A 23387-nucleotide genomic window follows, 5' to 3' on the forward strand; every position below is an offset into this window, starting at 1 on the left:
GCGGCGCACAAACTGCGGCTCACATCCTGCGGGAGGTGCACATCCTAAATAAAAAGTAAACATTTTATTTGATTTAAATTAATAAAAAAACTGTGCCGGCGGGCGGCGCAAATCTTAAATCAGTAATTTTCAACCAGTGTGCCGGGAGAGATCTACCGGTCCATCGCAAAGGCAGTGTGGGTCTATCGCACGACTGGACAAGAGGTCAGGAGGACGCTCCGGCGCACGTACCCCCTCTTTTAATTTTTTTCGCCACGGCCACGCCCCCCCGCCACATGGACACTCGTTTAGATTTCTCCTCTGCTTTCTGTATCGCGCACGGCGGAGTTCCATCCCATTGCGCACACACACGGGTGAGCACACTCCCACCAGCGGACATGAGCGCTGATGAGTGGTGTGCAAAGCTGGCATACCTGGCTGTTATAGTTCGAATATTAAATTATGAAACTGACCAATGGGTTTCCACCGTGAGTCCTGAAGGAGGCACGGCATCAAGAGATGTGAAGAGGAAGTGAAACTCTCTGACACCGACATCGAGGTGTTTGTTAGTGAGGTGGAGGTGAAGAGCGACTTTATGGGACAGCAGTGATGTCACTAATAAAGAAAATACACTGATACTCTGCCACTGCTGCTGTGGATAACACAATGTGTGAGATCAGAAATTGCTGAACCCTCGCTGAAGTGTCTTCATGCACCCCGCCTCTGCGCCGGGATGCTCTGCACATCCTGCGGCCGGCGCACATAAATAAAAAACATATTTAATTCTAAAACTTTTTTTTTTATTAAATCAAATTAATAAAAAAACTGCGCCGGCACATCCTGCAGCTCACATCCTACGGCGAACATCCTGTGGCACACATCCTGCAGCTCACATCCTGCGGCGCATATCCTGCGACGCACATCCTGCGGGAGGCGCACATAAATAAAAAACATATTTAATTATAAAACTTTTTTTTTTTTAAATCAAATTAAATCAAATTAATAAAAAAAAAATGGGCGCGCATATCTTGCGGCGCATATCCTGCGGGAGGCGCACATCCTAAATATTTTTTTTAAAAATTAAATTAAATCAAATTAATAAAAAAATATGGGCGCTCCCATCCTGCGGCGCACAAACTGCGGCTCACATCCTGCGGGAGGTGCACATCCTAAATAAAAAGTAAACATTTTATTTGATTTAAATTAATAAAAAAACTGTGCCGGCGGGCGGCGCAAATCTTAAATCAGTAATTTTCAACCAGTGTGCCGGGAGAGATCTACCGGTCCATCGCAAAGGCAGTGTGGGTCTATCGCACGACTGGACAAGAGGTCAGGAGGACGCTCCGGCGCACGTACCCCCTCTTTTAATTTTTTTCGCCACGGCCACGCCCCCCCGCCACATGGACACTCGTTTAGATTTCTCCTCTGCTTTCTGTATCGCGCACGGCGGAGTTCCATCCCATTGCGCACACACACGGGTGAGCACACTCCCACCAGCGGACATGAGCGCTGATGAGTGGTGTGCAAAGCTGGCATACCTGGCTGTTATAGTTCGAATATTAAATTATGAAACTGACCAATGGGTTTCCACCGTGAGTCCTGAAGGAGGCACGGCATCAAGAGATGTGAAGAGGAAGTGAAACTCTCTGACACCGACATCGAGGTGTTTGTTAGTGAGGTGGAGGTGAAGAGCGACTTTATGGGACAGCAGTGATGTCACTAATAAAGAAAATACACTGATACTCTGCCACTGCTGCTGTGGATAACACAATGTGTGAGATCAGAAATTGCTGAACCCTCGCTTCCTCCTCATCCTTCCATTCGCATGCACACATCGTGCAGAACCCGCATCGGTGTCACGGCAGTATTTATCCATTTAGAGCATCGGACCGATTCCCTCACATCAGTGGATCCTTGCCTCCACTCTGAGATATTATTTGGAAAGAGGGGCTGAAGAGCCGCATGCGGCTCCGGAGCCGCAAATTGCTGACCCCTGGTTTAGGGTGACAGTTGAATGTCAATTGGGTTCACCACACATATCCAGAATAAACAGGATGGGAGGCTGTGATTTCAGAAATATACAATTTATTTAATACGTGCAAATTATTTTAAAAGACTGATCAAACAGCACTGGATCATGTGCAACGGTTGAAGTACTGGCCTGGACTTGTTACAAATAACAGATTAAAAAGGGAGAAGTTAAAGGCTCCAGACCCAATTCAACAAAGTTAAAATACCATGCATTAAACAAACATAGCCCACTTTAAGAATCCTACGCAAACGTTGGGATTTATCAAAACAAAGTTGACGGGAGAATTTGCGTATTTCCACGCAAACTGTGACCCATGCGTAAAAATGTTTTGGAGACGGGAAAGTGGGCACGCAGACTTGAGGTGGTGAACTGAAGCCAGATTATTGATCCACTTCATCATTTACATTAAAACCAACAGATCAGTTTTGCTCGCGCAACATATCTGTTCCCCACGAGCCTTTTAATAAAAAAATATATGAAACAACTGACAGCAAATTACGTTCAGATTAGATTTAACCGCAGAGTTACGGAGCCAAGTCATTAACAGGTTTTAATAATATCTTCTAACACTGTGCGTGTATCAATAATTCACTGCAGTGAACGTGACTGAGCCATCAGGCGCACATAGCGACCCAGAGCGCAGGGAGCGCAGAGCGTTCACAGTGCGCAGAGCTCAGAGAGCAGAGCGCACAGAGAGCGCAGAGCTTGCAGAGCACAGAGCGCACAGGAGATCACTTACATAAAAATTAAGAAACTTTCCAAATAATATCCAAGAGTGGAGGCAAGGATCCACTGATGTGAGGGAATCGGTCCGATGCTCTAAATGGATAAATACTGCTGTGACACCGGTGCGGGGTTCTGCACGATGTGTGCATGCAAATGGATGGATGAGGAGGAAGCGAGGGTTCAGCGAAGAGCGCGCGCAGGGCTCTGCCACTGCTGCTGTGGATAACACAATGTGTGAGATCAGAAATTGCTGAACCCTCGCTGAAGTGTCTTCATGCACCCCGGCTCTGCGCCGGGGTGCTCTGCACATCCTGCGGCCGGCGCACATAAATAAAAAACATATTTAATTATAAAACTTTTTTTTTTATTAAATCAAATTAATAAAAAAACTGCGCAGGCACATCCGGCGGCGCACATCCTACCACGCACATCCTGCGGCGCATATCCTGCGGCCCACATCCTGCTGGAGGCGCACATACTAAATCATTTTTTTTTAAATTAAATTAAATCAAATTAATAAAAAATAATGGGCGCTCCCATCCTGCGGCGCACAAACTGCGGCTCACATCCTGCGGCACACATCCTGCGGGCGGCTCACATCCTGCGGGAGGTGCACATCCTAAATAAAAAAGTAAACATTTTATTTGATTTAAATTAATAAAAAAACTGGGCCGGCGGGCGGCACGCATCTTAAATCAGTAATTTTCAACCAGTGTGCCGCGAGAGATCTACCGGTCCATCGCAAAGGCAGTGTGGGTCGATCGCACGACTTGACAAGAGGTCAGGAGGACGGTCCGGCGCACGTACCCCCTCTTTTAATTTTTTTCGCCACGGTCACGCCCCCCGCCACATGGTCACGCGTTTAGATTTCTCCTCTGCTTTCTGTATCGCGCACGGCGGAGTTCCATCCCGATGCGCACACACACAGGTCAGCACACTCCCACCAGCGGACATGAGCGCTGATGAGTGGTGTGCAAAGCTGGCATACCTGGCTGTTATAGTTCGAAAATTAAATTATGAAGCTGACCAATGGGTTTCCACCGTGAGTCCTGAAGGAGGCACGGCATCAAGCGATGTGAAGAGGAAGTGAAACTCTCTGACACCGACATCGAGGTGTTTGTTAGTGAGGTGGAGGTGAAGAGCGACTTTATGGGACAGCAGTGATGTCACTAATAAAGAAAATACACTGATACTCTGACACTGCTGCTGTGGATAACACAATGTGTGAGATCAGAAATTGCTGAACCCTCGCTGAAGTGTCTTCATGCACCCCGGCTCTGCGCCGGGGTGCTCTGCACATCCTGCGGCCGGCTCACATAAATAAAAAACATATTTAATTATAAAAAATTTTTTTTTATTAAATCAAATTAATAAAAAAACTGCGCCGGCACATCCTGCAGCTCACATCCTACGGCGCACATCCTGTGGCACACATCCTGCGGCGCATATCCTGCGGCGCACATCCTGCGGGAGGCGCACATAAATAAAAAACATATTTAATTATAAAACTTTTTTTTTTTTAAATCAAATTAAATCAAATTAATAAAAAAAAAAATGGGCGCGCATATCTTGCGGCGCATATCCTGCGGGAGGCGCACATCCTAAATATTTTTTTTTAAAATTAAATTAAATCAAATTAATAAAAAAATATGGGCGCTCCCATCCTGCGGCGCACAAACTGCGGCTCACATCCTGCGGGAGGTGCACATCCTAAATAAAAAGTAAACATTTTATTTGATTTAAATTAATAAAAAAACTGTGCCGGCGGGCGGCGCAAATCTTAAATCAGTAATTTTCAACCAGTGTGCCGGGAGAGATCTACCGGTCCATCGCAAAGGCAGTGTGGGTCTATCGCACCACTGGACAAGAGGTCAGGAGGACGCTCCGGCGCACGTACCCCCTCTTTTAATTTTTTTCGCCACGGCCACGCCCCCCCGCCACATGGACACTCGTTTAGATTTCTCCTCTGCTTTCTGTATCGCGCACGGCGGAGTTCCATCCCATTGCGCACACACACGGGTGAGCACACTCCCACCAGCGGACATGAGCGCTGATGAGTGGTGTGCAAAGCTGGCATACCTGGCGGTTATAGTTCGAATATTAAATTATGAAACTGACCAATGGGTTTCCACCGTGAGTCCTGAAGGAGGCACGGCATCAAGCGATGTGAAGAGGAAGTGAAACTCTCTGACACCGACATCGAGGTGTTTGTTAGTGAGGTGGAGGTGAAGAGCGACTTTATGGGACAGCAGTGATGTCACTAATAAAGAAAATAAACTGATACTCTGCCACTGCTGCTGTGGATAACACAATGTGTGAGATCAGGAATTGCTGAACCCTCGCTTCCTCCTCATCCTTCCATTCGCATGCACACATCGTGCAGAACCCGCATCGGTGTCACGGCAGTATTTATCCATTTAGAGCATCGGACCGATTCCCTCACATCAGTGGATCCTTGCCTCCACTCTGAGATATTATTTGGAAAGAGGGGCTGAAGAGCCGCATGCGGCTCCGGAGCCGCAAATTGCTGACCCCTGGTTTAGGGTGACAGTTGAATGTCAATTGGGTTCACCACACATATCCAGAATAAACACGACGGGAGGCTGTGATTTCAGAAATATACAATTTATTTAATACGTGCAAATTATTTTAAAAGACTGATCAAACAGCACTGGATCATGTGCAACGGTTGAAGTACTGGCCTGGACTTGTTACAAATAACAGATTAAAAAGGGAGAAGTTAAAGGCTCCAGACCCAATTCAACAAAGTTAAAATACCATGCATTAAACAAACATAGCCCACTTTAAGAATCCTACGCAAACGTTGGGATTTATCAAAACAAAGTTGACGGGAGAATTTGCGTATTTCCACGCAAACTGTGACCCATGCGTAAAAATGTTTTGGAGACGGGAAAGTGGGCACGCAGACTTGAGGTGGTGAACTGAAGCCTGATTATTGATCCACTTCATCATTTACATTAAAACCAACAGATCAGTTTTGCTCGCGCAACATATGTTCCCCACGAGCCTTTTAATAAAAAAATATATGAAACAACTGACAGCAAATTAAGTTCAGATTAGATTTAACCGCAGAGTTACGGAGCCGAGTCATTAACAGGTTTTAATAATATCTTCTAACACTGTGCGTGTATCAATAATTCACTGCAGTGAACGTGACTGAGCCATCAGGCGCACAGAGCGACCCAGAGCGCAAGGAGCGCAGAGCGTTCAGAGTGCGTAGAGCTCAGAGAGCAGAGCGCAAAGAGAGCGCAGAGCTTGCAGAGCACAGAGCGCACAGGAGATCACTTACATAAAAATTAAGAAACTTTCCAAATAATATCCAAGAGTGGAGGCAATGATCCACTGATGTGAGGGAATCGGTCCGACGCTCTAAATGGATAAATACTGCTGTGACACCGGTGCGGGGTTCTGCACGATGTGTGCATGCAAATGGATGGATGAGGAGGAAGCGAGGGTTCAGCGAAGAGCGCGCGCAGGGCTCTGCCACTGCTGCTGTGGATAACACAATGTGTGAGATCAGAAATTGCTGAACCCTCGCTGAAGTGTCTTCATGCACCCCGGCTCTGCGCCGGGGTGCTCTGCACATCCTGCGGCCGGCGCACATAAATAAAAAACATATTTAATTGTAAAACTTTTTTTTTTATTAAATCAAATTAATAAAAAAACTGCGCCGGCACATCCTGCAGCTCACATCCTACGGCGCACATCCTGTGGCACACATCCTGCGGCGCATATCCTGCGGCGCACATCTTGCGGGAGGCGCACATAAATAAAAAAACATATTTAATTATAAAACTTTTTTTTTTTTAAATCAAATTAAATCAAATTAATAAAAAAAAAATGGGCGCGCATATCTTGCGGCGCATATCCTGCGGGAGGCGCACATCCTAAATATTTTTAAAAAAAATTAAATTAAATCAAATTAATAAAAAAATATGGGCGCTCCCATCCTGCGGCGCACAAACTGCGGCTCACATCCTGCGGGAGGTGCACATCCTAATTAAAAAGTAAACATTTTATTTGATTTAAATTAATAAAAAAACTGTGCCGGCGGGCGGCGCAAATCTTAAATCAGTAATTTTCAACCAGTGTGCCGGGAGAGATCTACCGGTCCATCGCAAAGGCAGTGTGGGTCTATCGCACGACTGGAAAAGAGGTCAGGAGGACGCTCCGGCGCACGTACCCCCTCTTTTAATTTTTTTCGCCACGGCCACGCCCCCCCGCCACATGGACACTCGTTTAGATTTCTCCTCTGCTTTCTGTATCGCGCACGGCGGAGTTCCATCCCATTGCGCACACACACGGGTGAGCACACTCCCACCAGCGGACATGAGCGCTGATGAGTGGTGTGCAAAGCTGGCATACCTGGCTGTTATAGTTCGAATATTAAATTATGAAACTGACCAATGGGTTTCCACCGTGAGTCCTGAAGGAGGCACGGCATCAAGCGATGTGAAGAGGAAGTGAAACTCTCTGACACCGACATCGAGGTGTTTGTTAGTGAGGTGGAGGTGAAGAGCGACTTTATGGGACAGCAGTGATGTCACTAATAAAGAAAATACACTGATACTCTGCCACTGCTGCTGTGGATAACACAATGTGTGAGATCAGAAATTGCTGAACCCTCGCTGAAGTGTCTTCATGCACCCCGGCTCTGCGCCGGGGTGCTCTGCACATCCTGCGGCCGGCGCACATAAATAAAAAACATATTTAATTATAAAACTTTTTTTTTTATTAAATCAAATTAATAAAAAAACTGCGCCGGCACATCCTGCAGCTCACATCCTACGGCGCACATCCTGTGGCACACATCCTGCGGCGCATATCCTGCGGCGCACATCCTGCGGGAGGCGCACATAAATAAAAAACATATTTAATTATAAAACTTTTTTTTTTATTAAATCAAATTAATAAAAAAACTGCGCAGGCACATCCGGCGGCGCACATCCTACCACGCACATCCTGCGGCGCATATCCTGCGGCCCACATCCTGCTGGAGGCACACATACTAAATCATTTTTTTTTAAATTAAATTAAATCAAATTAATAAAAAATAATGGGCGCTCCCATCCTGCGGCGCACAAACTGCGGCTCACATCCTGCGGCACACATCCTGCGGGCGGCTCACATCCTGCGGGAGGTGCACATCCTAAATAAAAAAGTAAACATTTTATTTGATTTAAATTAATAAAAAAACTGGGCCGGCGGGCGGCACGCATCTTAAATCAGTAATTTTCAACCAGTGTGCCGCGAGAGATCTACCGGTCCATCGCAAAGGCAGTGTGGGTCGATCGCACGACTTGACAAGAGGTCAGGAGGACGGTCCGGTGCACGTACCCCCTCTTTTAATTTTTTTCGCCACGGTCACGCCCCCCGCCACATGGTCACGCGTTTAGATTTCTCCTCTGCTTTCTGTATCGCGCACGGCGGAGTTCCATCCCGATGCGCACACACACAGGTCAGCACACTCCCACCAGCGGACATGAGCGCTGATGAGTGGTGTGCAAAGCTGGCATACCTGGCTGTTATAGTTCGAATATTAAATTATGAAGCTGACCAATGGGTTTCCACCGTGAGTCCTGAAGGAGGCACGGCATCAAGCGATGTGAAGAGGAAGTGAAACTCTCTGACACCGACATCGAGGTGTTTGTTAGTGAGGTGGAGGTGAAGAGCGACTTTATGGGACAGCAGTGATGTCACTAATAAAGAAAATACACTGATACTCTGCCACTGCTGCTGTGGATAACACAATGTGTGAGATCAGAAATTGCTGAACCCTCGCTGAAGTGTCTTCATGCACCCCGGCTCTGCGCCGGGGTGCTCTGCACATCCTGCGGCCGGCGCACATAAATAAAAAACATATTTAATTATAAAAATTTTTTTTTTATTAAATCAAATTAATAAAAAAACTTCGCCGGCACATCCTGCAGCTCACATCCTACGGCGCACATCCTGTGGCACACATCCTGCGGCGCATATCCTGCGGCGCACATCCTGCGGGAGGCGCACATAAATAAAAAACATATTTAATTATAAAACTTTTTTTTTTTTAAATCAAATTAAATCAAATTAATAAAAAAAAAATGGGCGCGCATATCTTGCGGCGCATATCCTGCGGGAGGCGCACATCCTAAATATTTTTTTTAAAAATTAAATTAAATCAAATTAATAAAAAAATATGGGCGCTCCCATCCTGCGGCGCACAAACTGCGGCTCACATCCTGCGGGAGGTGCACATCCTAAATAAAAAGTAAACATTTTATTTGATTTAAATTAATAAAAAAACTGTGCCGGCGGGCGGCGCAAATCTTAAATCAGTAATTTTCAACCAGTGTGCCGGGAGAGATCTACCGGTCCATCGCAAAGGCAGTGTGGGTCTATCGCACGACTGGACAAGAGGTCAGGAGGACGCTCCGGCGCACGTACCCCCTCTTTTAATTTTTTTCGCCACGGCCACGCCCCCCCGCCACATGGACACTCTTTTAGATTTCTCCTCTGCTTTCTGTATCGCGCACGGCGGAGTTCCATCCCATTGCGCACACACACGGGTGAGCACACTCCCACCAGCGGACATGAGCGCTGATGAGTGGTGTGCAAAGCTGGCATACCTGGCGGTTATAGTTCGAATATTAAATTATGAAACTGACCAATGGGTTTCCACCGTGAGTCCTGAAGGAGGCACGGCATCAAGCGATGTGAAGAGGAAGTGAAACTCTCTGACACCGACATCGAGGTGTTTGTTAGTGAGGTGGAGGTGAAGAGCGACTTTATGGGACAGCAGTGATGTCACTAATAAAGAAAATACACTGATACTCTGCCACTGCTGCTGTGGATAACACAATGTGTGAGATCAGGAATTGCTGAACCCTCGCTTCCTCCTCATCCTTCCATTCGCATGCACACATCGTGCAGAACCCGCATCGGTGTCACGGCAGTATTTATCCATTTAGAGCATCGGACCGATTCCCTCACATCAGTGGATCCTTGCCTCCACTCTGAGATATTATTTGGAAAGAGGGGCTGAAGAGCCGCATGCGGCTCCGGAGCCGCAAATTGCTGACCCCTGGTTTAGGGTGACAGTTGAATGTCAATTGGGTTCACCACACATATCCAGAATAAACACGACGGGAGGCTGTGATTTCAGAAATATACAATTTATTTAATACGTGCAAATTATTTTAAAAGACTGATCAAACAGCACTGGATCATGTGCAACGGTTGAAGTACTGGCCTGGACTTGTTACAAATAACAGATTAAAAAGGGAGAAGTTAAAGGCTCCAGACCCAATTCAACAAAGTTAAAATACCATGCATTAAACAAACATAGCCCACTTTAAGAATCCTACGCAAACGTTGGGATTTATCAAAACAAAGTTGACGGGAGAATTTGCGTATTTCCACGCAAACTGTGACCCATGCGTAAAAATGTTTTGGAGACGGGAAAGTGGGCACGCAGACTTGAGGTGGTGAACTGAAGCCAGATTATTGATCCACTTCATCATTTACATTAAAACCAACAGATCAGTTTTGCTCGCGCAACATATCTGTTCCCCACGAGCCTTTTAATAAAAAAATATATGAAACAACTGACAGCAAATTACGTTCAGATTAGATTTAACCGCAGAGTTACGGAGCCAAGTCATTAACAGGTTTTAATAATATCTTCTAACACTGTGCGTGTATCAATAATTCACTGCAGTGAACGTGACTGAGCCATCAGGCGCACATAGCGACCCAGAGCGCAGGGAGCGCAGAGCGTTCACAGTGCGCAGAGCTCAGAGAGCAGAGCGCACAGAGAGTGCAGAGCTTGCAGAGCACAGAGCGCACAGGAGATCACTTACATAAAAATTAAGAAACTTTCCAAATAATATCCCAGAGTGGAGGCAAGGATCCACTGATGTGAGGGAATCGGTCCGATGCTCTAAATGGATAAATAATGCTGTGACACCGGTGCGGGGTTCTGCACGATGTGTGCATGCAAATGGAAGGATGAGGAGGAAGCGAGGGTTCAGGGAAGAGCGCGCGCAGAGCCCGCAGAGAGTGCAGAGAGCGCAGAGCGCACAGGAGATCACTTATTTTAAAAGACTGATCAAACAGCACTGGATCATGCGCAAAGGTGGAAGTAGTGGCCTGGACTTGATACAAATAACTGATTAAAAAGGGGGAAGTTAAAGGCTCCAGACCCCATTCAACAAAGTTGAAATATCTAGCATTAAACAACCATAGCACACTTTAAGAATCACTGCAAACGAAATAATACAACCAAATGACAAAATAGGGCTTCTCGTTTATGGAGCCAATAACTCACCAATAATTAATTCATTAAACCCGAATTTCACAGTACTAGTCAACCATATTGCACATTGCCATTGTGGTGACTATTCAAAAAACAAAACTTGTCACCTGATGGTGGTTTGGGATGGTTCTTAACTCGATTCCAGAGTGAATAAAAAAGAAAGGTTGCGAAGGTTATGATGTCTTTGGGTGAGGTTCCCGTTTATTTCAACAAAAAGAATAAGGCAAGTTGACAAACAAAAAGCTTCTATTGATTCTCTGGCTGTCGTGTAAAAACTGTGTCTCTCCCACCACCACTCAACTCAAACTAATCAGCTCTCCTGATCTCTAACAGCTGGGGCAGATTCTGGGGTAAAAGAAAGGAACAGAAACAATACTGCACCCTTGTGGAAAAGTAAATACCTACACAACATAAAAAATGGCTCCTACACACCGGCCCCATAATTGTGTTGGTGTGCACTACAATTATATAAACATATTTCAAAAAGGAGCCAAAAAGAGTGTGTGTGTGTGCAAATCTTCTTCTTCTTCTTTCAGAAGTCGGTGTCCATAAATCAAATCTTCTTTCTTTCATAAGTCAATCCATAAATCAGTCTTTAATAACAATCTTTATGTCTCCAATAGCATGCAGAGCTTGGTGACAGGCCTCTCCAGAAAGCCTGTCTTGGTCTTCAGCTGAACTGACCGGACAACACCTCTCCTGTCTGGAAAGGTTTTGGTCACTTTACCCATCAGCCATGAACTTCTTGGAGCAGAAGGGTCCATGATAACAACAACGTCGTCCACAGAAAAATTCCTTCGTGGCTTTGTCCACTTTTGTCTTTCTTGGAGCAGTGGAAGATACTCCCTTACCCACCGCTTCCAAAATAAATCTGACAGATACTGTACCTGTCTCCATCTTCGTTTGATGTATATATCACTATCATCAAAAAGTCCAGGAGGAAGAAGGGGTTTGGCCTTCAACAGAAGAATGTGGTTGGGTGTAAGTGTTTCCAGGTCATTAGGGTCATCGGATAGTTTGGTTATTGGGCGACTGTTGAGAATGGCTTCAATTTCACAAAGAATAGTGCAAAAGCTCTCATCATCCATGGTTTGCTGTTTGACAATGGAATACAGCACCTTTCTTATGAGGCGAATGATCCGCTCCCATGTTCCGCCGTAGTGAGATCCAGCAGGAGGGTTGAATGTCCATGCTATTCCTCTTTTTGCCAAAGCACTTTGAATTTTGTTGTGATCCAGGGCTCTAAGAGCTTCCCTTAGCTCTCTTTCAGCTCCAACAAAATTGGTGCCGTTGTCTGACCTGAGGTTGGAGATTTGCCCACGTCGACACATGAACCGTCGGATGGCATTTATGCATGAATCTGTTGTCAGTGAGTGGGCTGCTTCAAGGTGTACTGCCCGGCTGGTCATGCATGTGAAGATTACGCCATACCTTTTGACCATGCTGCGACCTCTTTTGATGTCAATAGGGCCGAAATAATCCACGCCTGTATTAGTAAACGGTGGCAAGTCTGGCAGGAGTCTTTCAGCTGGAAGGTCAGACATTTTCTGTTCTCCAACTCTCCCTTGAAGACGACGACAGGTAACACAATCAGCAATGATTTTCCTGCAGGCTGAGTTTGCATTTGTTATCCAGTAGGTTTTTCGAAGTGTAGATATCATATGATTACGTCCAGCGTGACCCACTTGCTTGTGAATATGTTGTAAGATAAGTTTGGATATGTATTGATCTTTAGACAGAATTATTGGATGTTTTACTGTTTCAGGCATGGATGCTTTTCTCAGGCGGCCTCCTACTCTCAACCAACCCAGTCTCATCAGAAAATGTTCAATGGCAACGTTGGTCCACTTGGACCGACGTTACCATCTCACAATCTGGCCTCTCAGATTGTGAGATGGTAACATTTAGTCCTCCCATTGTTTTGCATTGGCGTGTTCTCACGTCACGTGACTCTCAAGCTCCCGTCTGCGGAGAGGAAAACATGGCGGAGATTCCTTGTTTTTTCAGATAAAAATATAATTTTGTAACTTAGTTTGGGCATAAAAATACATTCTGACACCATTTCTAGCGAGAAATGTGGTCTTTGCTTCCACAGTCTTCAGCCAGTTCGTGCTTATGATAAATATTTTAATAGTTATCACGCATGTTTTTATCGTTGCTATGATGGTTGCCATGGCACCACGGGCGCAGCTTGGTGTTTAAATCACAGTCCCTGCGTAGTGTCCTTCAGTGATCGTGAATGTTATTCATGTTATATAATAGTAATATTTGAGGCTAGATTACATCTCTAATGAGAAGGATCATGCGAGTCTGTTTATACCGAGGCCGGCCCGAGTGCGCGACCGGCCCGAGTGCGCGAGCCGAGCGGCCCGAGTGCGCGAGCGGACCGAGTGCGCGAGCGGACATGACGTGTGGCTGTCGTAAAAACCCTATTTGTAAACAACCAGCCCTTTAACTCGGGGCTGCGTCATAAACACGGCGCGCTTGGAAGACCACGATGTCATCTTCCTTCTGTCAGGTAAGTAGTTTATTGTTTTTAAAGATCGTTACGATCTAGGTTTACAGTCCGAGTGCGGAGAGAGTCCGTCAATCCACACTATGGACGCTGTTCATCAGCTAATACGCCATTGTTAGCCACATGCTTCAGCCCACGGTAGCCTGTGCTACCTGGGAGGTGAATACATGGTTGTTGAAAGCAGTTCAAGACGCTTAGCTCATCATTGAGGGACGCTACAATATAAATATAAACATGAATTTGATTTATGAATGCTTTAGATTAATAAGGAGTGTATTTGTCTACCATTACTCCACAATATCAGGTCAATTTGGTTTAATGTATAGTATGCACTATGACAATAATGTTTCCATGTTATGGAGTTGCGATTCATTTTATAAAACAATTGCTATGTTCTGTTTTTTAATCAAGGAGGATCCAAGTGAAGCTACAGGAGTTTCATTAACGTCAACAACTTGGACCAAACAGTTTGTTTTGCTTGATGAAGAGCAGGAAGGGCAGCCTGGAGAGAAAGAGAAGCCGGGTTGAGCCCACTACCATCATCCACGTACCACGAGGAAGATGAGGGAGAGAAATGATCCTACCATTAAAGAGGTACTTTTAAGTTACATACCAGAAAAAACATTTTATATAATTTGCCAAATATACATTTTTATTAAATCCCCAAAGTACACTTGCTGAAATACAAGTTAATATCACACTGAAAGAATTTTGATCAATCATGCTTCCCTGCTGTGATTGTTTAACTAGGAAAACAACTTTTTCCACAGGAAGGCAAGTCAATTTAAGGAATACATGTGCAAAGTTTTCCTCTGTTATGTATAATGATGACCCCCATCAAACATAATGTTAGCAATATTTACACCTTTTAATTTATACTGTTTATTTCTGTCTACATGTGTGAATTTGCCTTCATTAGTTTCAGAAAAGAGCGATGATGTATCGGTCAGTGGGCGGCAGCACGAGACTCCGCAAACTAGTCTGTAAGCAAAGCAGACGAAGGCATCGAGGTTGCGGCCTGCCATCATTGTTATTTTGCTTAAGGGACTGAATATGTTTCATGTAGAAATATTAGCATTTCCCTTATATCTACCAAAACTGCTTGTTTCACAGACTGCAGTTTTGTTTTGATCCGATGTGGTGTGCAAATACAACCGTATCTGCAATGGGTTGTGGGGCATTAACATTTGTAACTCTAATTTTGTTTTGACAGACTGTGAAAAGAACGTTGAGAACATCACCACTCTACAGGAAGACACAGTCCAGTAATGGGTGTCAGAAGTTCAGTAGTGAACGACAGGTACTGTGGAAAAATATGTGTCATTGTTGTACAATGTCCTTTGACTCTGTTTAAACAAGGTCAACACAAAAAGGTTTGATTGTAAACTGATATCGGTATGAATTCATGTTATTCTCCTCGTCAAAAGAAACAAACAATCCAAATTACCTGCAGAAAGCCCTTGATGGACGCTTCAGCTGCATCGTCAGACTGGTGAGACAGCAAGATGCCAACTTTAATGCCAATTTATTTGTGTAACATTCTGTGACCAAATGTATAGATAACTTTTTGTAGATTGTAAAAATAGATAACCCATTTATTACAAAAAAACTACACTAGAATTATCGCACTGCGTTGTATGACTCCGCTAACCAGAGCAGTGTCCGTCTACATATTTCTACATATTTTCTCTCATATAAATGACACTGTATCTCTTGACAACTGAAACCATAAGATGAGGTCAGTGTGGCCTTGACCTTTTTACTTTAAGACAAATACAAAGTTAGACAATCCGAAAACATGCAGTTATGCCTCCGGCGACTCGCTATTGCAGAGGCATTAAAACCGTAGTGTAGTAGATTGGATTTTATTGGTGTTACATTGGACATCTTGTATGGGTACACCAAAAAATATATTTGGTTTCACATTCTAGATGGCAATAAGCAGAGTCATCAACTCAGGAAAAATATTTCTGTAGAAAAGAAAGCCTTGTATGTGTGTATGTATACATACACACAAACGCACAATTGAGACGTTTTTGTCTTTTATCATATATTCTCAGGCAGTACTGATGCATTTACTGAGACGGGACGTGAGGGCCTACTCTGCGTGCTCAGAGTTCAAGCCCAGCAGGCTGCAGCGGGCCTGACATATTCTGGAACAGCAGCACAGTCTTTGGATGACTCCTCTGAAGATGAAAACATGGCGAGGTACTTCTCCACTGATGAAGAACTGTGAGGGCTGTGATTAGCTACACTCTCTTGCTACAATGCTACTCATGCTACTCCCTGGCAGCCTTAGGAAGGCATTAGCTTGCTGTGTGGTAGCTGTTAGCTTCAGCATTTTTAGTTTTTAGTGGCCTGTCTGACGTTTATGTTAAAAAAAAATCAGAGGGAACCATCTTCATAATTTAACACTATGGTTTGTTTGTGTGTCCTTCAGTTCTTCTCAAGAGAAGCAGTACAGGTGTGCCTCAGCTCCACGGTCCCTCCTGCAGCCTCCGCTCCTGATGCTAACCTCATGTCTCCATCACACCAAGCAGCAGACCTGGATTGACAGACCTTTCTCCAGAGCTGCCCCCTCCCTCTGAAACCCCCCTCTCCAAAACACTATTTGTGTAGTTTTTAAAGTATTTTTTGCATGAGAATTGTTGATCATAACATTTCCAGCAGATGCCTTAATATAATGTTTGTGCACAATAAATGACATTGATCATAACATAATGGTATTTCCTTGCACTTCTACACCATGATATTGTCAGATAAGATGCTGATTACATTAAAGCAGTGAATGCTCTGCTTTAAGCAACATAAACACACAATGATTCAATGGATCTGAAGTAGAATGGGCACATTACATTCTGTAGAGAATGCCTCAGTTATGGAAGTCAGAAAATAACTTTCTTTATCTGAGGTTCCAGTCATTTATAGTCACAGCAAAGCACACAGGTCTGGTTGTCTAAGTGGCGCCCATATCATATTGTTTAAGATGTGTAACATCAAGTTTGTGTTTCAGTGCAAAATTAGTCATTAGTCAAGAGTTCACCTTCTTCTTTACACTAAAATTAGGTGACCCAGATGTTTCACAATGCAATCTGATAAGGTCTTATGAGAAACATTCTTAACATTAAAGAAATCAACACAGAGGATAGCAATATCTGTTTGACTTTAATCCGTAGCTGATAATCAGCGGCCTGACTTATTCAAACACATTAATACTACAATGAATAAGGCAGGGGTTTTCCATCAGAAATCATTTCTGGGACATTAATTTAAAAGATCTCCAGTATAAGCAAATGTATTCTAAAATTGGTTTATATCCAAGTGTGAGGCTGTCCTGGCACATGGAAATAAGATATATATATATTGTTTGTATTAGCTTTCCCTCAGTTTAGTACTTGCACTTCTTGAAAAGCTCTATATAAATAAGATGTATTAATGTTTATACATTGCCCTCTAGTATATGTTTTCCTAAAAGTCACTGTAGATACAGAAATAACAGTATGGTTCAGGTGACAGTAAGTGGAAGCTGAAGGTAATTTCCATGTGCTCAAGAGAAACATAACGTGACGATATAGTTGATTTCTGATGGAAAACCCCTGCCTTATTCATTGTAGTATTAATGTGTTTGAATAAGTCAGGCCGCTGATTATCAGCTACAGATTAAAGTCAAACAGATATTGCTATCCTCTGTGTTGATTTCTTTAATGTTAAGAATGTTTCTCATAAGACCTTATCAGATTGCATTGTGAAACATCTGGGTCACCTAATTTTAGTGTAAAGAAGAAGGTGAACTCTTGACTAATGACTAATTTTGCACTGAAACACAAACTTGATGTTACACATCTTAAACAATATGATATGGGCGCCACTTAGACAACCAGACCTGTGTGCTTTGCTGTGACTATAAATGACTGGAACCTCAGATAAAGAAAGTTATTTTCTGACTTCCATAACTGAGGCATTCTCTACAGAATGTAATGTGCCCATTCTACTTCAGATCCATTGAATCATTGTGTGTTTATGTTGCTTAAAGCAGAGCATTCACTGCTTTAATGTAATCAGCATCTTATCTGACAATATCATGGTGTAGAAGTGCAAGGAAATACCATTATGTTATGATCAATGTCATTTATTGTGCACAAACATTATATTAAGGCATCTGCTGGAAATGTTATGATCAACAATTCTCATGCAAAAAATACTTTAAAAACTACACAAATAGTGTTTTGGAGAGGGGGGTTTCAGAGGGAGGGGGCAGCTCTGGAGAAAGGTCTGTCAATCCAGGTCTGCTGCTTGGTGTGATGGAGACATGAGGTTAGCATCAGGAGCGGAGGCTGCAGGAGGGACCGTGGAGCTGAGGCACACCTGTACTGCTTCTCTTGAGAAGAACTGAAGGACACACAAACAAACCATAGTGTTAAATTATGAAGATGGTTCCCTCTGATTTTTTTTTAACATAAACGTCAGACAGGCCACTAAAAACTAAAAATGCTGAAGCTAACAGCTACCACACAGCAAGCTAATGCCTTCCTAAGGCTGCCAGGGAGTAGCATGAGTAGCATTGTAGCAAGAGAGTGTAGCTAATCACAGCCCTCACAGTTCTTCATCAGTGGAGAAGTACCTCGCCATGTTTTCATCTTCAGAGGAGTCATCCAAAGACTGTGCTGCTGTTCCAGAATATGTCAGGCCCGCTGCAGCCTGCTGGGCTTGAACTCTGAGCACGCAGAGTAGGCCCTCACGTCCCGTCTCAGTAAATGCATCAGTACTGCCTGAGAATATATGATAAAAGACAAAAACGTCTCAATTGTGCGTTTGTGTGTATGTATACATACACACATACAAGGCTTTCTTTTCTACAGAAATATTTTTCCTGAGTTGATGACTCTGCTTATTGCCATCTAGAATGTGAAACCAAATATATTTTTTGGTGTACCCATACAAGATGTCCAATGTAACACCAATAATATCCAATCTACTACACTACGGTTTTAATGCCTCTGCAATAGCGAGTCGCCGGAGGCATAACTGCATGTTTTCGGATTGTCTAACTTTGTATTTGTCTTAAAGTAAAAAGGTCAAGGCCACACTGACCTCATCTTATGGTTTCAGTTGTCAAGAGATACAGTGTCATTTATATGAGAGAAAATATGTAGAAATATGTAGACGGACACTGCTCTGGTTAGCGGAGTCATACAACGCAGTGCGATAATTCTAGTGTAGTTTTTTTGTAATAAATGGGTTATCTATTTTTACAATCTACAAAAAGTTATCTATACATTTGGTCACAGAATGTTACACAAATAAATTGGCATTAAAGTTGGCATCTTGCTGTCTCACCAGTCTGACGATGCAGCTGAAGCGTCCATCAAGGGCTTTCTGCAGGTAATTTGGATTGTTTGTTTCTTTTGACGAGGAGAATAACATGAATTCCTACCGATATCAGTTTACAATCAAACCTTTTTGTGTTAACCTTGTTTAAACAGAGTCAAAGGACATTGTACAACAATGACACATATTTTTCCACAGTACCTGTCGTTCACTACTGAACTTCTGACACCCATTACTGGACTGTGTCTTCCTGTAGAGTGGTGATGTTCTCAACGTTCTTTTCACAGTCTGTCAAAACAAAATTAGAGTTACAAATGTTAATGCCCCACAACCCATTGCAGATACGGTTGTATTTGCACACCACATCGGATCAAAACAAAACTGCAGTCTGTGAAACAAGCAGTTTTGGTAGATATAAGGGAAATGCTAATATTTCTACATGAAACATATTCAGTCCCTTAAGCAAAATAACAATGATGGCAGGCCGCAACCTCGATGCCTTCGTCTGCTTTGCTTACAGACTAGTTTGCGGAGTCTCGTGCTGCCGCCCACTGACCGATACATCATCGCTCTTTTCTGAAACTAATGAAGGCAAATTCACACATGTAGACAGAAATAAACAGTATAAATTAAAAGGTGTAAATATTGCTAACATTATGTTTGATGGGGGTCATCATTATACATAACAGAGGAAAACTTTGCACATGTATTCCTTAAATTTACTTGCCTTCCTGTGGAAAAAGTTGTTTTCCTAGTTAAACAATCACAGCAGGGAAGCATGATTGATCAAAATTCTTTCAGTGTGATATTAACTTGTATTTCAGCAAGTGTACTTTGGGGATTTAATAAAAATGTATATTTGGCAAATTATATAAAATGTTTTTTCTGGTATGTAACTTAAAAGTACCTCTTTAATGGTAGGATCATTTCTCTCCCTCATCTTCCTCGTGGTACGTGGATGATGGTAGTGGGCTCAACCCGGCTTCTCTTTCTCTCCAGGCTGCCCTTCCTGCTCTTCATCAAGCAAAACAAACTGTTTGGTCCAAGTTGTTGACGTTAATGAAACTCCTGTAGCTTCACTTGGATCCTCCTTGATTAAAAAACAGAACATAGCAATTGTTTTATAAAATGAATCGCAACTCCATAACATGGAAACATTATTGTCATAGTGCATACTATACATTAAACCAAATTGACCTGATATTGTGGAGTAATGGTAGACAAATACACTCCTTATTAATCTAAAGCATTCATAAATCAAATTCATGTTTATATTTATATTGTAGCGTCCCTCAATGATGAGCTAAGCGTCTTGAACTGCTTTCAACAACCATGTATTCACCTCCCAGGTAGCACAGGCTACCGTGGGCTGAAGCATGTGGCTAACAATGGCGTATTAGCTGATGAACAGCGTCCATAGTGTGGATTGACGGACTCTCTCCGCACTCGGACTGTAAACCTAGATCGTAACGATCTTTAAAAACAATAAACTACTTACCTGACAGAAGGAAGATGACATCGTGGTCTTCCAAGCGCGCCGTGTTTATGACGCAGCCCCGAGTTAAAGGGCTGGTTGTTTACAAATAGGGTTTTTACGACAGCCACACGTCATGTCCGCTCGCGCACTCGGTCCGCTCGCGCACTCGGGCCGCTCGGCTCGCGCCGCTCGGGCCGGTCGCGCACTCGGGCCGGCCTCGGTATAAACAGACTCGCATGATCCTTCTCATTAGAGATGTAATCTAGCCTCAAATATTACTATTATATAACATGCATAACATTCACGATCACTGAAGGACACCACGCAGGGACTGTGATTTAAACACCAAGCTGCGCCCGTGGTGCCATGGCAACCATCATAGCAACGATAAAAACATGCGTGATAACTATTAAAATATTTATCATAAGCACGAACTGGCTGAAGACTGTGGAAGCAAAGACCACATTTCTCGCTAGAAATGGTGTCAGAATGTATTTTTATGCCCAAACTAAGTTACAAAATTATATTTTTATCTGAAAAAACAAGGAATCTCCGCCATGTTTTCCTCTCCGCAGACGGGAGCTTGAGAGTCACGTGACGTGAGAACACGCCAATGCAAAACAATGGGAGGACTAAATGTTACCATCTCACAATCTGAGAGGCCAGATTGTGAGATGGTAACGTCGGTCCACTTGGACCGACGTTACCATTGAACATTTTCTGATGAGACTGGGTTGTCTCAACAGCCCATCTTGGAGTGTGGGATCCAACCTGTAGATGTCACTGTTGGTTGGCACAGATGATGCTCCTTTCTCCAAGAGGGAGATTTCCCTGTGAAATCTTTGCTGTTGGCAGAGGCGTGCAATTTCCAGTTCTGCATTATGTAAGTCATCCCGTGTCAATGGTTGAACATTTATCTTTGCTTTGTGTTGATGTCCTTTGTTGCATGTTTTACCTTTTTTCCTTAGCTGTTGAAGTAGGTCTTTAAACTTCAAAAACCAGGCGACTGAAGTTTTGAGTTTTTCCCAGTCTGAAAAATAGGTTAGAAGCTTGTTCATAGTATTGGATGCATCATCAACAACACAAGCATTAACTGTGAGGTCTTGTTTGACCTCGGGGTCATCCAAGCTGACGGCAGGTTTGTTTACCTCCTGTTTTGGCCAGGTCCTTTCCTCAGTCAGCAGAAACTCTGGTCCTTTGAGCCAACGTTCACATTTCAGAAAATCATCAGCTGACAGTCCTCTTGAAGCCTCATCAGCGGGGTTCTGTTTAGAGCCTATATACCTCCACTGGGCCACCTCTGTAGCTTCTCTTATGACAGCCACTCTGTTCGCTACAAATGTGTGGAATCTCTTTGTTTCACTTGAAATGTAATTAAGCACCGTCGTGCTGTCGGTCCAGAACACTGACTGGTCCAATTCCAGTTGAAGCTCCTTTGTAATCATCTTGTCTAGTCTGACAGCTAATACAGCAGCTGTGAGTTCAAGCCTTGGTATTGTGGTTTGTTTCATGGGGGCGACTCTGGACTTTCCAACCATGAAAGCAATGTTAACTTCATCAGAGATGCCTTTCAATCTCAGATAAGAAACAGCGCCGTATCCACACTCACTAGCATCTGAGAAGTGATGCAGCTGTGCATTGCTTACCTTTCCAAAGTTCTTCGGCTTGATACACCGTTCCACCTTTAACAGTGACAATTTATGCAGATTTGTCAGCCACTGTGTCCACTTCTGCAGAAAGGTTTGTGGTATTGTGTCATCCCAACCAATTTTTCTTTTGCACAGCTCTTGTAGCATCAGCTTAGGAGGCAGTGTGAATGGTGACAAGAAACCAAGAGGGTCATAGATAGAATTAACCACTGACAAGATTCCACGGCGGGTACATGGACGATTTTCCAGTGCAAACTTGAACATGAACATGTCTGTTTCTGCACACCAGTGCAATCCAAGAGCTCTTTCAACAGGTAAGTTGTCTTTATCCAAATTGAGCTCTTTGGTTGCTTTGGAACGATTTTCTTCAGGGATGCTGGCAAGAACTGCTCGACTGTTGCTCATCCACTTTGAGAGCTGAAAGCCTCCTTTGGCACATGCAGCAGTGAGATCTTGTACCATTTGCAAAGCTTCCTCTTCTGAAGACACAGACTTTAACCAATCGTCCACGTAAAAATTTTGTTTGATGGTCTGTAACACTTTGTCACTGTAATGAGCCGTGTTGTCATCAGCAACTCTCTTTAACGCATAATTGGCGCAGCTCGGTGATGAAGTTGCTCCAAATATATGAACTTTCATTCTGAAGTCCACCAACGGTTGCATTACATTTCCATTATGCCACCACAAAAATCGGAGAAAATCAACATGTTTCTGAGAAACTTGGACTTGGTGAAACATAGCTTGAACATCAGTCATGATGGCAACTGCTTCTTGCCTAAATCTCAGAAGAACACCAAAGAGGGAATTTGTGAGGTCAGGACCTTGTAACAGCTGGCTGTTCAAAGATGTGCCTTTGAAACTTGCTCCACAGTCGAATACAACTCTCAGGGTTTTCTTCTTGGGATGATACACCCCATGATGTGGTATGTACCAGATTTTACCTTCAGTTCCGTTCAGTTGCTGTTGAGGCACCTGCTCCGCATAGCCACTTTTAATAACATCATTAAGGAAGTGCACATACTCCTGATGATACTCTTTGTTCCTCTGAAACTTTCTTTTCAAACTCATGACTCGTTGTTCAGCAATGCATCGATTGTTTGGCATTATGACATCATCATCCTTAAAAGGTAAATCAACACAATAATGGTTGTTTTCAAGACGAATTGTTTTTTCCATAATGTGGTGAAACCTCATATCTTCTCTTGACATTAAAGTGTCATCACATGACCTTTCATTGAAGTCTTGGTTGTATTGTGTGATTAACAACTGTTCCACTTTATCAATGGAGATCCTATTGACAGTGACAGTAGGGCAGCCATTCTTCCCTGTATCACTTCCACTTCCTTTAAGTGGGCCGTTCACCA

At 43.5% G+C, this 23387-nt stretch overlaps 2 long non-coding RNA genes across 3 annotated transcripts; one reads left to right on the top strand and one right to left on the bottom strand.

The window, feature by feature from the left end:
- The first annotated feature begins 13470 nt into the window (after positions 1-13470).
- On the top strand, positions 13471-14869 carry LOC128428775 (uncharacterized). The gene is made up of 2 exons (XR_008333832.1): positions 13471-13572; positions 13981-14869. It is a non-coding gene; the product is annotated as an uncharacterized LOC128428775 (long non-coding RNA).
- A 2830-nt stretch (positions 14870-17699) lies between these two features.
- Positions 17700-20500, bottom strand: LOC128428770 (uncharacterized). 2 transcript variants are annotated; one of them, XR_008333829.1, is made up of 6 exons: positions 20396-20500; positions 19805-19987; positions 19099-19185; positions 18907-18971; positions 18191-18338; positions 17700-17958 (listed from the first exon to the last, which is right to left on the bottom strand). It is a non-coding gene; the product is annotated as an uncharacterized LOC128428770 (long non-coding RNA). The 2 variants fall into 2 exon arrangements; XR_008333828.1 differs by lacking the exon at positions 18907-18971.
- Positions 20501-23387: the final 2887 nt, after the last annotated feature.

The sequence above is a fragment of the Pleuronectes platessa genome, chromosome 22, assembly GCF_947347685.1.
Source record: "Pleuronectes platessa chromosome 22, fPlePla1.1, whole genome shotgun sequence".
Lineage (NCBI taxonomy): Eukaryota > Metazoa > Chordata > Actinopteri > Pleuronectiformes > Pleuronectidae > Pleuronectes > Pleuronectes platessa.